Here is a 13,400-nt window from a genome sequence, read left to right as displayed (position 1 = left end):
TAAAGGAAAATAGTTGCTGCACCCTGAATAGGCCTAGAGCAGGTTTTCTTTAGGCTATTGCTATCTTTTTTAAATATGTTGGAATTTTTCTAATAAAGAAAATTATTTTTTGTTATTTCCTGTTCCTTTTTTTGAAGAATCCTCTTTTGGACTCCTTGGTCCTTCCCCTCTCTCTTTCATTATGCTGAATTGTACCTTATCACTGGCCTTTTCTAAAGTGAGTACTTAGAGATACATTTGTTTCACTGCTAAGAATGCTTTGCAGTTATGCAAGTAGACTGATTTATTTTAATATGATTATTCTCCATGTCTCCAGTACAGTGTGATTGGTTACCTGATTGCATCATGTTTCGAGAAGTAGGGCAACATTGTAACATGTCCAGTCATCATAATAACTGCTGTCAGTGCTGACTGACTAATTAGTTCTGCTAGTGGTGTTGAGGGCAGACCCTTGGGCATTCCAGATATCTGTGCATGAACCCAATTAACACTTACTTTGCAAATAATCAAAATGAAACTGTCTTTTAAATACTGTGTTTTTTTTTGTTTGTTTGTTTTTTTAGATTGTAAATATACAGAGCAAAGAAGGATAAAAGGAAAAGAAGTATATAAAACAAAACCATTTTAATATAAAAAAACAAATGATAACACAAAAAAATATTTTTTACCAAGTTGGATACTGATGGGCGAGGATTAAAGGTGTGATTGCGCAAAAAGCCACGTAGACATGTACAGTATCTCACAAAAGTGAGCACACCCTCACATTTTTGTAAATATTTTATTATATCATTTCATGTGACAACACTGAAGAAATTACACTTTGCTAAAATGTAAAGTAGTGAGTGCACAGCTTGTATAACAGAACAGTGTAAATGTGCTGTCTCCTCAAAATAACACAACACACATCCATTAAAGAGGAAGTAAACCCTGATGGGTTTACTTCCTCTTTGTCTCCCTGCAAAGGTAAAGCATAATGGGCTACTATGCATTGCATATTAGCCCATTATGTGTCCCTTACCTGACACAGGAGCCAGCGATGTCACCACTGTCCCCTGTAGTCCGGAGCATCCATCTTCTTCCGGGTATTGCTGTTCCGGCCACTCACAGCGCCGGAGCAGCGATGACGTCACTCCCACGCAAGCGCACTGGAGCCGCCACTAACGGTATATCGCCGTTAGCAGCATAGTGCGCCTGCGTGCCGCTGTCTACGGCGCATGCTCCGTAGACAGCTGTCACTGTTTTTTAGTGAATATCTCCTAAACTGTGTAGGTTTAGGAGATATTTCTTGGACCTACAGTTAAGCCTTAATCTAGGCTTACCTGTAGGTCAAAGTGGTTTGTAAGGGTTTACAACCACTTTAACGTCCAAACAGCTGGCAACAAAAGTGAATACACCCCTAAGTGTAAATGTCCAAATTGGGCCCAAAGTGTCAATATTGTGTGTGGCTATCATTATTTTCCAGCATTGCCTTAACCCTCTTGGGCATGGAGTTCAACAGAGCTTCACAGGCTGCCACTGGAGTCCTCTTCCACTCCTCCATGATGACATCATGGAGCTGGTGAATGTTAGAGACCTTTAAGGGCGTCTTTCAGGCAGGGCAAAAGGGGCAGCTGCCCTGGGCACTGTCATTGATGTGGGGCCCAAAGCAGCTACCTCATACTTGCCAACTATCCCAGTGTAAATTCCCTTGTCCCTTGAAGTTTTAGTCCTGTGCTGTGTCCCAATATCTCAGTGTGAAGTGATGGTACTAATGCTGCCCAGCTCTGCCCTATTGTTGTGTACAGATAACTTACCTGCAGACCCTGTGATTACATGCAAATAACCGGCATTCATATGTAAATAGTGGCGGCATTACTAAGTAAATAGATGTGGCCGGCAGCATTGATATGTAAATAAAAGTGGCATTCATATGTGAATCATGCTCACCTGCAGTGAGATGATGTGCTGTAACCTCCAGCAACCAATCAGTGAGCAGTATTACTTTACAGCAATCTCTAGTAACCAATTAACAAGCAGAAATCATTTGCTGTAACCTCTAGCAACTAATCAGTGAGCCGTAATGTGTGCTGTAACCTCTAGCAACCAGTCATTAAGCAGTAATGATATGTTGTAACCGCTGGTAACCAATCGCAATTGCTGCCTGATCTGATACAGTAAACTGATTTTAAGTCTAGCTGCTATTTATTGTATGTCTCAGAGCAGGTGGAGAGCAAAACTGCATGGGGGGGTCCAATCAGTATTAAAGATGGCCCTGGAGACCTTGCACTCCTCCACCTTCTGTTTGAGGATGCCCCACAGATGCTCAATAGGGTCTGAACCAAATAGGTTTATCTTGGTCTCATCAGAACACAGGACATGGTTCCAGTAATCCATATACTTAGGCTGCTTTTCTTCAGCAGACTGTTTGTGGGCTCCCTTGTGCATCATCTCTAGAATAGGCTTTCTTCTGGGAAGACAGCCATGCAGACCAATTTGATGCAGTGTGACCCCCCCACCCCTTCCCTGTCATAGTCCTTCCCTGTCATAGTACAAGTGTCAGAAAGGTCATTCTAGCATGAGCTTAGTGCTGAAACAAGATACTCAAAAACTGTCCTATAGCAAAGGTGCTGCCAGGATAACCTAAAATAAAATTAAGGCTTTCTTAATTGCCATTTTATCCTTCTACAGCAGCAAGGAAAGTGTGTCAGTTATTAACTCAAGACAGCCATACAGTAATTGAAATTCAGCCAGTTAAATTGGAGCTCCACCCAAAAGGGGAAGCTCCTCTTGTTTGCTTCCTCCCCCTCCACTGCCACACACATTTGACACCTTTCGTGGGGGAGTGGGTACCTGTTTTTGACAGGTACCCGCGTCTTCACTTCCAGGTGACCTCGCTGCAGTGATTTCCCCTGGAAGTTTGCCCCCCTCCTCCTTCCACCACCGCCAGGCCATTCAGAAAGCACAGCGCACTTAGTGCATGTGCTGTAGGGAACCGGCTGTGCAGCCACAAGGCACGTTCTTGTGTCATCTCTCTGTAAGGACTACAAGGAATCACAGGCACAACAGACATTGGCAAATGTGTATGTCTGCAGAAAGCAAGGTAAACAGGGTAAATATTGAAACTGTAAAAAACACACAGGAGGGTGCAACCACCTCTTGCATTAACATAGATATTTTTTATTTAATCCACATCCACAAATGGATACTTACATGAAAGTAAAAACATCAGTTGAAGCATTTTGGGGGTCATGACCCCTTCCTCAGGGCTCTAAAGAAGGGGTCATGACCCCCCAAAATGCGTCAGTGTCCAGCTATTTGTTCCCAAGACAAACTGTATTGCATTCCAGCTGGAGCAGATCTGTGTTGCTTAATGTTTTTAAATTCATGTGAGCAGGGCCGCTGATAAGCCAGTACAACCAGCCCTGTTGTACCGGGCCCACCTTACGGGGGGGGGGGGGGCATGCAGCTTCACAGACAGTTCAGTGGAGAAAAACAAAAAAAAGCTTTCTAATTTACACCCCAGCTCAGCCGATCCTACTAGCTTAGGGGGTGTTGTATTAATACTATTTCCAGGGCCCCTATCTGATGCTGGAGGAGGAGCAGTCAAGGGGCTTTTTTTTCAATTTCGGGCGCATGTGTAGTCCTCACTCGGTGCCTGTCTCGCATAGTGCTGGCTGCTCTTCTGACAGGCCTATTGCCTTCCCTGGCAGAGTGATCTTCCTCCACTCCACGCTCACTAGCCGAGAGAGCGAGAGAGGCGGGCAGCAGCAGCGGCAGGGAGAGGCAGCTCACAGGGAGCTGAAGGAGCTGGACTTCTCGAGGGTGGAGGAGCACATATAAGCGGTGGGTTTAGTTCGTTTTTTAAGCAAATTCATTAACTTTTTTTTTCCCACATGTTTTTGTGTTTTTTTTTTCAATTGTGCTGCAGCATTGTGGCATTGGGGAGGGGCCCTAAGTAAATTATTAATTCTTTAAAAGGCCCTGTCTTGTAGCAAAACACTTGTGAGAGCCTACATATCTGCATCTTCTACCAGTTATATTGACTTTGCTGCATACTTTAATATAATGCACCTAAATAAACACATTGTAAGACATGGGCACCTCTTGCATCATTAAGCCCTTCCCACCCAAACCCATCGCTGGATCTTAATGCAGGGGGCGGGCCAGGGGTGAGATTGACCGAGGGGCTGAAGGGGGTCCGTCACATAGGCTGTATTATAGAGCCCCATGATTTCTATCAGCGGCCCTGCATGTGAGTATCCATTTATCTATATGGATTAAATAAAGATTATCTATGGTAATGCAAGAGGTGGCTGCGCTGCAGTTGGTTCTAAGGATTTCCCAGTCAGAGGAGGGTTGAACCCGTGAAGGGCCTTCTGGAAAGAAGTACGGAGGAAGATTACCCTTGGGTTTAGCACTAAAATGTTTTTGGACGTTTGGTAAATATTGAAACTCACTGATTTATTTTCAGACATAAATACACTGGTGTATTTAAATTGTGGCCAAAATGTATTCTGCTATGTATGTCTTTGTTAAAAACAAAATCCCAATAAGTGTATTTTGATTGGTTTGCATGAAAGTTATAGCGTCAACAAACTATGGTATGACAATCTGACACTAACTGACACTGAGGGGCTCTGACTAACTGTCACTGACATTACCAGTGACCTAATACAGTGATCCGTGCTAATAATATACACTGACAATGGCTGGGAAAGGGTTAACATCTAGGGTGATCAAGGGGTTAAATGTGTGCCTAACAATGTTTAGTGTGTGAACTGTGTGATGATTTTACTAAGCAATGTACTGATTTTTACTCCCTGCTTTGCAGAGATAAGAAAAAAAAACTTATTGCTGCCATCTGTAGAGAGCCCTGTGTGGTTTACTAACACAGGATTCTCTTCTGTCATTTGCTCAGCTGATCAGCGGGTCCAGGCTATACATCATTGGCTGGGACCCTCTGATCAGCTTATGCTGAATCGAATTATAGCATAGTTTTCCTGATCCGCGTGTACAAGTGTAAGTGGACCTGGAAGTAAGCTGCGACAAATAGGTGCGTGACTTTGCCTGTTAAGCTTTGGAAATGAAAGCTAATAGACTATTGTTTGCCATGCGCAGCTACTCCAGATTCTGTCTGGTCCAGTCTTAGTAAATTTCCCTCATTGTATATTTATCCAACCCCCTATTTTACACCTGAATGCATCTTGAAATACAGATGTTTGTGCTAATATTTAATTTACATTGCTCATAAATAGATTGCAGTGCTATATAGTATGTGCTGCTATGAGATGTTAGGCTTTGCAAATCAATGACTGCAGAACTAACTTTAATGTCATGATGTGTTTGTGAATCTTCTAATATCACAGTCTTGGCTGTGTTTCTGTAAAGTATTATATGTATTGCATTGATTTTTGCCATATATTGTTTTTCCTCCTAAGAAACTGATATACCTCCATGACAGGTTAATAATAGTGGTGAATTTTGTTTTACCCTCCACCTGATCATACAGATGGTACAGTGAAGATAAAATGACTGTGCGGGCATATCCATTCTATCACAAGTAGTGTGACTGTCGATTGAACTCTGTGTTAAATTACTAGTAATGAGAAAGAGAAAACAGATCAGCACAGATGCCACCCAGGAGATAATCCATGCTTTTAAAAATTGTTTTTTATTTTATTAATGTGTTTGCCATACAAAGTAAAGATATAGAAAATAGAGAATAACAAAAAACAAGAAAAGGGTAAAAATACTTCCATAACATTCCATATATCCTATGATTTACAACTGAGCATATTAACTGAGCAAAACAATTGAAATTTAGCACAGCTGTGGGGAGGTGCAGCGTGGTGCGGCAACGGTAAACACTCACAGTCCAGTTGCAGAGCTGGCATTAATGCACAGAACTGGCATTAATGTAGAATTCAGTAATTCACAACCTGGCAGGAAAGGGACCCAACCATGAACACTCATGGCATGTGACAGCAATGTGTAGCAAAGCAGGTCCCAGCCAACAGCGTCTGTCTTGAGGGGTGGAATGTGGCCTGGTCAGTCCAAACACAATTGGAGAGGTCTCCAGGAAGGATGACGTGCTCCTATTCTTTCCCTACTCATCTGGAACCTCTCCCTTTTGCTAATCACTGTCCCTGTCAGACAAGTGACCTGTCCCTACACTACCCACACACAAAATGCATGCCCAGCCTGGGAGCCAGGGCTTTAAATAGGCTCTGGCCAACCCAAGATGGCTGCTAGAGTCACATGGGGTGGCAGCATCCAATCCGATAGCTTCCTCAGTGACCCTGGAAACCATAGAGGAACCATGTTCCTTTTGACTTCCTCTCCCCCTGCAATGTCGCTGTGGTTGAGTGCCACCTGGAGTGGAGAAAGTAGACTGCACTTGCCTACACAGCATTAGGGTTACGTAGGGTATTATGAGTTTAATGATCTATTATTTTACTTAAAGAGGACCTTCAGTGTATACATCCCCCCCCCCCAACCCATTTTTCTTTTTCTCTGTTTGGATACTCACCCAGCCACCAGATCCAGTGTTATTCTGCTGACATCCTTCTGTCAGCAGACACCGTTGTGTCCTGTGCCACCATCTTACTTGTGGAATCACACAAGTCTACTCAATTAATCCTAGTAGGAAATGTAAAAAGTCTACTGTAGCAAAATAATACAGACCACCTAACAGGTACAGTAGGTAGTAGGAGTGCAGTTCTTGCAGACAGTGCTGTGTGACATCCATTCTCTCAGCTTCCGGCAACAAAAATCACATTCCATCTTCTAAACCAGGTTTGGATCTGAGTGGTGATTGTGAGGATCATCTTAGTACAGACGTTTCTATGTCAGGCTTGGCAGTAACGAGTTTTGTATGTTCCAAAATTAAAAGTGAGCCTGGATCGGACCTCTGTATATACCGATGTGCCAATGATGACTCTTGTTAAAATACATTGTCACAGATTGTTCTGTTCTATTTTTGTCTTGCATGTCATGCTATGCTTATACTTGAATAAAGCATATGTTATCTGAGCCTGGAGTAAGCCTTTACAAATAAAATTCAACCCATTGCTAAATGTCATTGTTTAATACATTTATTTTTTTAAGATGTCATCATTTAATTCTGTATTACTTGTTCACAGTGATATATTTTCCGAAATATAAATGCTACAGATTCTGTCACACCTAGGTTTTAGAGGAGAAAAACAAAAAAAAAATATTCTGAACCAAATGGTGTACTAAAAAATTTACCAGTGCCCATGAAATGCAGTATGACCAGTGCCATAAACTGCAGCCTGACCTGTGCCATAAAATGCAGCCTGACCAGTGCCATAAAATGCAGCCCGACCTGTGCCATAAAATTCAGCCTGACCTGTGCCATAATATGCAGCCTTACTAGTGCCATGAAGTACAGCCTGACCACCTTACACAGACTGGCATTCCCCTGCGAGGAAGTCATCACATCCGATCCGCCTGTCACAGGAGACAAAGCAGCCCTTGCGGCGGCCATGGCCGTACTTCATTCGGCCGCTCGAGCTGCTGTTTTTGGTCCTTGGTTGACAGGCCCAGACCCTCTTGATCCAGCAACGTGCACAAGAGCATGAGCTCTCCGGGGACTCTCCCTCCTCATTGGCTGAGACAGTCAATGTCAATCACAGCCTTGAACCAATGAGGAGAGAGAGGGGGAGGGGCCGAACCATGGCTCTGTGTCTGAATGGACACACAGAACAGGGAGCTTGGGAGCACATCTGCTTGGGGCCCCTATTGCAAGCTGCAGGAAAGAGGGGCCAGGAGCACCTTTAAACATACATATAGGTCAGCAAAGTGGTTTGTTCCCATGAAACGCCATGTCTATACGTTGGCTTCTTAGCCATAGCAGGTGTTGCACGGCTGGGGCCCCGGATGCACGTGGCCGGTGGTCGCGAGCCAGAACGGGGATTTGTGTCCCCATTCTGTCAGGAGAGGAGAGACAGATCGTCTGTTTATACTAGCTAGGAGCAGCTATCTGGCTCCTCCTATAGTAAGTCCCATCCCCATTCAGTTAAAAAGACAAAGGAGGGACCACATTTAACCCTTTGATCGATCCTTGTATTAACCTTTTCCCTGCCAGTGACATTTACACAGAAATCAGAGCATTTTTATAGCACTGATCGCTGTATAAATGTCAATAGTTCCAAAAATGTGTCAAAAGGGTCTGATCTGTCTGCTGCAATATCGCAGTCCCACAAAAAAATCACAGATCACCACCATTACTAGTAAAAAAAAAATAATAATAATAAAAATGCCATAAATCTAGCCCTTATTTTGTAGACGCTATAACTTTTGCGCAAGCTAATCAATATACGCTTATTGCAGGTTTTTTTTACCAAAAATATGTAGAATAGATATTGGCCTAAACTGATGAAGAAATCTGAAAAACATTTCCGGGGATATTTATTATAGCAAAAAGTAAAACATATTGTTTTTTTTTTTGAAAATTGTTTCTCTTTTTTGTTTATAGAGCAAACAATAGAAACCTCAGAGGTGATCAAATACCACCAAAAGAAAGCTCTATTTGTGGGAATAATTATTTTGCGCTAATAATGTATAGGCCCATTTGTTATTTATAAAGCCACTACTAAATTTGTTTAGCAGCAGGTATCAGAGCATTACTCAACTCAAATAAAGGAATATCATGTGAAAACATGCCTGTAACATAGTTGCACATTATTTGGCTGTTTTATGACCGCAATCATAGGACTTAATAACTCATGATAAACAGATGGTAACAAATATTTCAGAATGAAATCACCCTAGCCACCTATTTTGCATAATTTTTACTTGGCCTATCCTTGCTGGGCATTGTCTCCCAGCCACACAGATGAAGAGGGCACAGAGTACATGTGATGGTTGGCAGATATATGCTGAGAGCTATCAGATGGGTAAAGCTGCACGGGGTAGTTACACCTTGGGCACAGGTAGGGTATGCGTCTGCAGGCATACCCTGTGCTTGGTCATTTGATCTGATCTGAAGTAATGATTAAACTCGGAGGATACATGCAATGACACATGTCCCTTACCTGTGCAGGTTTGCCATCTAGCATCTACACTCAGCCCTTTCTGTACTGAGTGCACAACAAGTTAACATTGTGTAGGAAATCAGCCTGTGCCTTCTTTGCAACTGCTGTGACCTATATGTAACTATATTATCAGAAGTCATCATTTGGTTTTCTCCAAGAGAAAAGCTTCCTGGATGCAGGAAATTGGCTGAAAGACCATTTCTGAGATTGTTTTGCTTTATTTCACTGATCTGGGTTTCAGATTATGTGCAATCTCTGTGTACTGGCGCTGGGTATAGACAGTTTCTGAATGATTAGCTATCATAATTTCCAACCTCCTGGAAGCCACAATATATCGTTTTTGTTGAAATAAGGTCACAGAGGTACAAATTTAATTATACAATGACCTTGTAGGCTGTACAGTGTATTTGTATTATTTCACAGCAGTCTTGTTAATTTTCTCTCCTCCTGTTGGAAAGCCTCAGCTTGAAACCACTGTTTATCTTTATCTAATATGCATGTCCATATTTGACATATGCTTTTATGATGTTATTAAAAGGTGCCCCTGACACACTGCAAAATTTGCAGTAATTTTTGGAATCAGTGCTCCTACAGCTCAGGTACTGACTCTTTGGTCCTTTGGAGCACACTGTTATGCCGCGTACACACGACCCGACTTTCCGGCAGACTAGGTCCGATGGTCTTTCCAACTGACTTTTCGGAGGAGTTCCAACGGACTTCCGAACGAATGGACTCGCCCACACGAACGGACTAAGTCCGTTCGAAAGCCTGTTCGCTTCGAAACGTGATGACGTAAGACGGGACTAAAAAAGGAAGCTCAATAACCAGTAGCCAATAGCTTCCCTTGCGTCATATTTGGTACGTCAGACCAGCATACAAATGAATCATTTTCCTGATAGGAATTGAGTCCGTTGGACAGATTTGAAACGTGTTCTATTTCGAGGTCCTTCTGATTCTATATATGAAAAACGATTGGATTAGCCCACACACGATCAGATTGTCCGACGGAGTGATTCTGTCTGACCTAGTCTGCCGGAAAGTCTGGTCGTGTGTACGCAGCAATTAGTTGCCTCATTTTGCCTTGGAAACTCAAATTTCTAAGTATTAAAGTGATACTAAACAGAGAAGTGTTAATTACCATAATTCATTCATATATCATGGCACTGTATTTTTATTTTTGCAGCACTGTGAGATCGCATGATCTTTCCCTGTTCTTTGGCATCTGCAGTGCAAGATCTTTGGTAGGGGCTTCTATTACTCTGCTGATGTATGCTCTTTACAGTGTGAGACTGTCTGGCCAGCCCTGATAAGTGCTGTTCCAGTCCCACGACTAAAAAAAACTGTTTCAGGAGAGCAATTCAAATTCAATTATAAATATCAAATTTCTGATTTTATAAGATGTTTTACAGCTCCCAATAAATCTTTAATTAACATCAAATATGTATTTTTTGTGCATTAATATGAGTCAAAGATAATTAACACTAGCTTTCAATAGACTTTACTTTTGATTTTGCAATCAATTAATTTTATTTCAATTAATATTTTATTGTGCAACATTCACAGAGGCCATTACTGCTAACAAGCAATTTCTGTAGCTTTCCATGAGAATTCTGCAACAGGTTGTTGAGCTCACTCTTCTAGAACAAACTGTTCCAGGTGTCTCAGGTTTGAAGGTTGTCTTCTTCAAACTCATGTTTCAGCTCTTTCCATAAATGGTTAATGCAATTCGGATCAGGTCTCATACAAGGCCACTACAGAATAGTCCAATATTTTGTTCTTAACTATTCTTAGGTGCTTTTATTTGTCTGTTCCTGCATGTTTCTGAGCTCATTGACATTCCAAAATTCATTTAATCACTTCCCACTCTCAGTACGTCATATGACGTCCTGGTCTTTGAGTGGGGATATCTGAATATCTGAAGGCCTCATTCATATATCATTTTTTTTTCTGCCGGCGATTCTCTGCACATTAGGAACAATCATAGCGGCTGCTCAGGAATAATAGCGGCTGGCCGAGGAAAAAAGAATGGAAGGTGTACTTATCCCTTGTGCAATATTTATTATGCACTAAATGCTCTCCTTGTGACAGCCTAATAACTTCTTGGCTAAAGTATCAACTATCACAGCAGTGATCAAGTAACAATAAAGTAGGTTTTATATGCCATTGTAGTATCCAAGTTAAATGGGTGGTAAACACCCTTATAGGAATATCACTTTAAACCAAGCTATTTTCTGTTATGTTAATGGTTTGATCTTTTTTTTGTTCCTAAGAAGAACAATTGTCAAAAATGAAGGGCAAGGTAAAAGGTACACAGGCAATAAGTTGGACACGTGAGGATGCTGTCTCCCACAGCCATGTGTGGATTGTATCTTCTTTACTCACTACAATGACCTGAGACTGAGATATTATTAGAAGTGTCAGGAAAACAGAAGGGGGGGGGGGGGGTTCTTAAAGGTGGTAGAATTAATAAGAGAAAGGTATAAAGTCTAAGACCCCTTTCACACTGGGACGGGTCGGAGGTAAAACGCTGCTATTTTTAGCGGCGCTTTACCGCCAATTTCGTGGCACTATTCACCCAATAGTGGGTGCTTTTATACCCTTGCTAGCGGCGGAAAAAGGGTTAAAACCACCGCAAAGTTCTGCTGCAGCATTGCTATTCCAGTGGTATAGTGGCGCTGCCCCATTAATTTCAATGGGCAGGAGCAGTGAAGGAGCGGTGTATACACCTTTCCTTCACCGCTCCAAAGATGCTGCTAGCAGGACTTTCTTTACCGTCCTGCCAGCGCACCGCTCCAGTGTGAAAGCCTTCGGGGCTTTCACACTGGAGACACAGCAGCGGCTCTTTCAGGGTGCTTTGCAGGCACTATTTTTAGTGCTATAGCGACTGCAAAGCACCCCAGTGTGAAAGGGGTCTTAAACAAATGAATTAGCAAGGGGGGAAAGAAAAGAGAAAAAAGAAAACAATTAAGATACAAGGTGGTTCCTGTACAGAGATGCTGTACCTTCTACTGTAAAGTCTTATTACTGGCTGCTCGATATGCTGCATGACATTTTCCCCGGTTTGTTCTATACATAGATAGATAATGAAGTAAGCTACAACCTTTTATATGATCTGTGTCAACAGGCTTTGATGGGCAAATACAGTTGCTTTTTATATCGTTTAAGATGCTTCTAAGATCATTCAAAATACATTGAGAAGTGCATTTGACCCAGCGGGATTAGCATTCCCATAGATTTATATGAGAGGAGAAGCAGCTGTGAAGCGAACAAAAGCATGTTGACACAGACCCTATAATCTGTCACAACAATCAGATTTCTTTGTTCAGCAAGCCAGTATAAATATTGGGGACACCTGTAAGCACAGATCATATTTGTTTGCAGCATTTAAATATTTAAGTGACCAAAAGATCACAGCAAAACTAAAAAAGCGTTCAAAAAAAAGTCACACAGCAGCATTGAAAATAAATAAAATAAGTCTTACGGAAAGGACCCACCTCCAGGGCTGTCCTCTGCGTCATTCAACCCAGAACACTGTGGATATGTGGGCCTCACTGAGCTGCCATGGCACCTGCAATCACAATGTAACGATACATAAAGCAGCTTTGATGCCACCCTATCAGTGCCCCTTTCTGCATCATTAAAGACCACCCAGAGCAGATGAGGCAAAGTGCACCAACTTTTTTCTTTTTACAAACCCGTGGTGTGGTGCTTAAAAACAAAACACCAAAGTGAATAAAAAAATTGTCAGTAAAACGCACACAAAACAGTGCACTAGGATGTGTCATATGGTCTGCTCCCTGTCAGGAATCCTCCCTGTCAGGAATCCTCCACATCAGAGAAATACTCCTGACCTCTACCTCACCCAGTGGACGCTTCATCCAGTTTCTTTCCCATGGGGGAAGATCCCGCAGGACCTCCATCATACCAGCAGGGATACTATACAGCCAACCATCCTAACCAGAAGGTTAAAATGACAGCAGAGCACCCCTACTGGACACTGATAGGAACAGATACTACACTTGATCTTAGCCATAAGGCTGAGAAGCAAAGAGGACCTAGCTGTTGAAAATATCAATTTTTTCATAAATAAAAAATACAATACTTATGTATATTCCACCCTGTACTGCTACGCAGCACATACAGTAAATACACTACATTACAATACTGTTCCAGTCACACAATACATTTCATTGAATCAACGCATCACATTGTACAGAGAAATGTTCCCCAAACTACCACATCAGGCATGACTCCGCTTTACTCCAAAAGCATTATGTGGCCCCTAAGGTAACATTGAAGTACCTAGCAGATGTGCAGTGCCTCATTTAGACCCCTGCCCCACATGTCCTACAATGAGCAACC

General features: G+C 42.2%; 1 pseudogene; it reads right to left on the bottom strand.

Annotated features, from left to right (window-relative positions):
* Positions 1-12,966: 12,966 nt before the first annotated feature.
* Positions 12,967-13,087, bottom strand: LOC143941766 (U2 spliceosomal RNA; annotated as a pseudogene).
* Between the last annotated feature and the right edge of the window lie 313 nt (positions 13,088-13,400).

Source organism: Lithobates pipiens, unplaced genomic scaffold, assembly GCF_037356315.1.
Source record: "Lithobates pipiens isolate NorthernLeopardFrog02 unplaced genomic scaffold, aLitPip1_a1.2 Scaffold_3, whole genome shotgun sequence".
NCBI lineage: Eukaryota > Metazoa > Chordata > Amphibia > Anura > Ranidae > Lithobates > Lithobates pipiens.
This window is presented reverse-complemented; position numbering and strand designations above follow the sequence as displayed.